The sequence below is a fragment of the Malania oleifera genome, chromosome 13 (genome assembly GCF_029873635.1).
Source record: "Malania oleifera isolate guangnan ecotype guangnan chromosome 13, ASM2987363v1, whole genome shotgun sequence".
NCBI lineage: Eukaryota > Viridiplantae > Streptophyta > Magnoliopsida > Santalales > Ximeniaceae > Malania > Malania oleifera.
In genome coordinates, this window is record NC_080429.1 from 45866407 (window position 1) to 45871180 (window position 4774).

A 4774-nucleotide genomic window follows, 5' to 3' on the forward strand; every position below is an offset into this window, starting at 1 on the left:
TTTGTTGTGGGGTTTTTGGTGTGGAGAAGTTGTGTGAATAACCATTTTAATTACAAAAATATTCTAATTCTTTGTTTCTAAGTTCTCTTCCTCTATCACTCCTAATGTGAACAATGGGCAACCATTTCTTATTTTGAACTTTTCCACAGAAATTAATAAAAGAATCACAAGTATCACTTTTTTTTGCAAGAAATATTACCCAAGAAAATATAAAGTAATCATCAATAATCACAAAAGCATACAATTTTCCACTAATACTTGCAATGTCATTAGGCCCAAAATAAATCAAGATGTATTAACTCTAAAGGTCTAGTTGTGGAAATTATCTTTGGTTTTGATGGGTAACTTAATTTGTTTACCATATTGGCATGCATCACAAATTTAATCCTTAACATAATTATCTTTTGGTAGGCCATTTTCTAGTTCTTTAGAAGATAATCTATGCAATAAATCCATGCTAGCATGAGCAAGCCTCCGATGCCATAACCAACTAGTCTCATTAGTTGCAACCAAGCATCAAATATCATTGGATTTAATATCATCAAATTTTATAGTGTAGATATTAGATTCACGCTGTCCTACCAAGATAGTTTTTCAATTTAAATCATTTATTAGGCATTGGGTGGACTGAAATATAACATTGAGTCCCTTATCGAATAACTAACTAATACTTAACAAATTGTGCTTTAATGTGTCAAAAAGTGCAACATTATCAACTGAAAATGAAGAGTTACCTATTTTACCTTTGCCGATGATTCTACTTTTGGCATTGTCCCTGAAAGTCATAAACCCTTCTTTTTTTTAGATGAAAGAGGCAAATTTTCCGGTGTCTCCTATCATGTGCCTTGAACATCCACTATCAAGGAACCATTTGTTCTTCATGGATGTGGTCTTCAAGCAAACTTGCAAAATTGAGTTAAGTGATTTGTTTTGGTACCCGTTCTTTCTTGGGTCCAAGGGGGTTAATTTTCTTGATGACCCATGCATAATTCTTTTCTTTCCCTCGGTTTCCTTTAAAAGGACAATTGAAGCGTACATGAATCTTTCTCTCATAGTAGAAACAAATTGTTAGCTTTGGTGCAATCCCAAATTTTGGGGGGGGGGGGGGGGAGTGAATTGGTATTTAAAAATTTTATTCCCTAGGTCAATCCGCTAACATCAGTATTACACAAGCCTAAGGTAATTCTAGTGCATATAAAATAAATCAAAGTAAATATACAGTGGAATTTAAACTGCAATAGAAATTTAACCAAGCATGCACAATCAAGTAGTAAAGGAGACGACACGTGAAATGTTATTGAGGTTCGGCAAATTGCCTACGCCCCCACCTTGGCTAACAAGCACAAGGATTACCACTATAAGTTCACTTAATGGGTGGAACGACACCTAAACAACTAGGTCAATTAGCACAGGACTGACCTCAACCTTTACAACCAAGTCAATTAACACAGAGCTGACCTCAACCTTTAACAAGCAATCCTTACTAGGCTGGATTACCGCCCCCTCAAGCCATGCCTGGAATACAACAGATTTCTCAATAAAATTTGTGTACAACAAATATGCTTCTCAACTAAGCGGATTATGTACCAATGTAATCAATACACCACCAAATGATATGATAAGATAAGCTCAGTGTAGTCTTAGTATCTACTCTCAAAGTTTTATGCAAATAATGCAATCAATATGTGAGAGTGTAAGTGATAGGATTTTTGTGTCAAAATAATATTGTCAATCACAGTGCAGAAACAAAGATCACAAGTATGCTTCAAATATCTCAACAAATGTTTTTCTCAAAAATAAATCACAAGAGATAATCAAAAATGATTTGTAAAGCATTATTTGATCTTTGTATTAAAATGATAATCTCAATCAAAATGTATAGCAATAAAGATCTTTAGTACTCAAGCAAATATCTCAAAAAAAATTTCTCAAAGATAAGTACAAGAGATATTTTTGAAAATGATGTATAAAATATTTTTAGCAATCAAAATCCAATATGAACTCCTTGAGTATGGCAATGACAATGCAAAACTCAAAGACTCAATGAAGTATTCCTAAGGAAGACTTATTAACAAAGTCTCCTAGGGAAACTTAAAGCTTTGCTCTCTAATAAAATACTTTCAATCAACAAGAACAAGAGAGAGCTTAAGCCTATGAGAATAACACTCAATCACACTTATAAAGAGATTCAAGTAATAAAATTTAGTAAGAATGAGTGTAGGAGGCTTAAAAATGGAAGTAAGATTTTTTGAATTTCAGAGGATTTTTGCTAATTAAGATTGCTAGTCTTTGACTAATTTTTGCAAATGAGGGGGTATTTATAGAATTCCCAAAAATTATAACCGTTCAGGACATATTAGTCATTTTAGGAAAAGTTTAAGTGAGGTTAGTAAAAGTAAAAATGTTTTTAACCTCAGTAAAATTTGCCAACCCAAGAGCACTGATTAACCGAACTTACGGTTCGGTTGACCAAGTCAGTGGGTTCGGTCAACCTAGGAGAAATTTGAACTAGAAGGTTGGTCGACCAGACATGTATGGTTCAAGGGCGATTTTCCAAATCCGTGCGGTTCGGTCGACCAGGTCTTTTTGAACTACGAGGTTCTATCAACTAGGCAATTGGCATTTCCCACGTGGGGGTTCGGTAGACTAGGTTGTTGGTTCAAATTTTTAGTCAATCGACCGAGGAGTCAAACCATTGACCCAGTAGAAGTTCAGTCGACCAAGTTTTATGAACTTGGCATGGTTCGGTTGATCGTACTGTGGTCAAATCGTTAACCTCTGACCGATTTGGTCTACCGAATGTTCTTATACATTCTGGTTCGATCGACCGAACCTGCATTTTTAATGCATTTCGGTTCTAATCCCCTTATACATTAACCCTATTCATAAAAGCACATTTTTTTTATGCATGCATGCGGGTCCTAAAGTCATTCTAGGTCTTCTTGAGCTTATCTATCCTACCTTGCTGGTAAAACATTGATTATTACAGACTATTTTCCCTAATTACTATTACAGACTCAAATTGAATAATAATGAATTACAACACAAAATGATTTTTAGGATCTTCATGCTCTTCTTCAAGCCCACGTGCGTGCACCATATGATACTTCCGATTGGTCCTGTACACAAACTCATCAACCATTAAATACCAGAGTATTTGTTATAATCAAAACGGGATATGACCTATAAGGTCAACAATCTCCCCCTTTTTGATGATGACAAATACTTGCCTACTTCTCCCCCTTTTGGCAATAGCAAAAAAGGCCTAAATAAGCATTTAAGTATATAGGCAAATAATCATCTGAATATAGGAAATGCTTGGGAAAAGGTTTTTAGAAAATTAAGCAGCATGCCATTTGAAAATAGAACATTTTCCAAAAATCTATGTAAACAAGGGACCTGATTGAGTAATATATTTTCAAGATATCCACAACTTCTTACTCAAACAGTTCAGTATTCTCAAAACATAAATATAACTATCAATCATGCAAGAGATATGATAGTCATACATTTCATAACACATACAAATTCATAGAGTATAAAGCAATGACCAGTTTAGAAATTAAGCACACAAACTATATAACTGGTTATTAAAATATTTAAATGACATGAAAAACGTAGTTAAACCAGAAATATCCTCAAACCATTGCAATTTAAGCATTTCATGAGACCCGCAAAAAATTTGAATTTAAAGACATGGTATATAAAGAATAGGTTTGAGCATAAACATGATATAACTAGTTCACATGCATTTCATGTTAGATCAATGAACTAGTTATACAACACCCCAAAAAAAATTTATAAACAATATAATTTCATGACAATACAAGTACAGTTATGAAGACATTTCAGCACACAAGCAACACAAAAGATATACTCCATATGAGTTCAATTCTTGCCAATATATATATATATATATATATATATATATACATGTATGTATAAAGATATATCCCCTTAAAATTTTCAATAAATACTGGGGGTTGCTTGCTGAAAAAGAAGCTTTAAAGATCAATCAAGCACCAATTTTATGGTTTGTCAATTAAGCACAAATAAAAATATAACCAAAAAACCACAACAACCATGATGATCCTAAAGATTTAACAATCACATGCATAATCATATGGCAAACACAAACACCTTGTGGTAAAGCAATAAGTATCAACTTAAGATTTTCACAAAGATCATTTCATTTAAGCATATGCCACACTATATTTAAAACATATCTAAGTTAAAAGGCGGTGAGCATAACAAGGCAGATATTTAAATTTCGATGCTCCCCTATCAATTTGAACCATAGTTTAGATGAAATAAATTACTTATACATTACAAGGGATTGATTTCATTAAATATGCCGAAGTATAAGTGAGCACACAAACCATTCTTCAACAACTATACTGGATATTTATTAACAATATTTATCTCTAATTAGTACAGTCATCCCTATAGACAACAAGTGCATCGGAAATAGATATTATGGCAGTGTAAGCAATTCATGACCCAAGAACATTTCATATTAAATCATAGAACTTTAAGTGCAGGATACAATGTTTAAGGATATCAGAAGAGCCTCAATAATCAAAAAGTGAAATGATGCGTATAAGTTCTTTGAGCCTTTTCTATAGGGATGGAGCTGAGCTCCTCTAAATGTCTGATGATCATGCTAGATGAAGTTTAATTATTTAATTAGTTTTCACCAATCCTTTCAAAAAATATTTTAAATTTAATTTTATTATAATCATCTTTGGATAAGGTTTTATGTTGGGAAAATTCT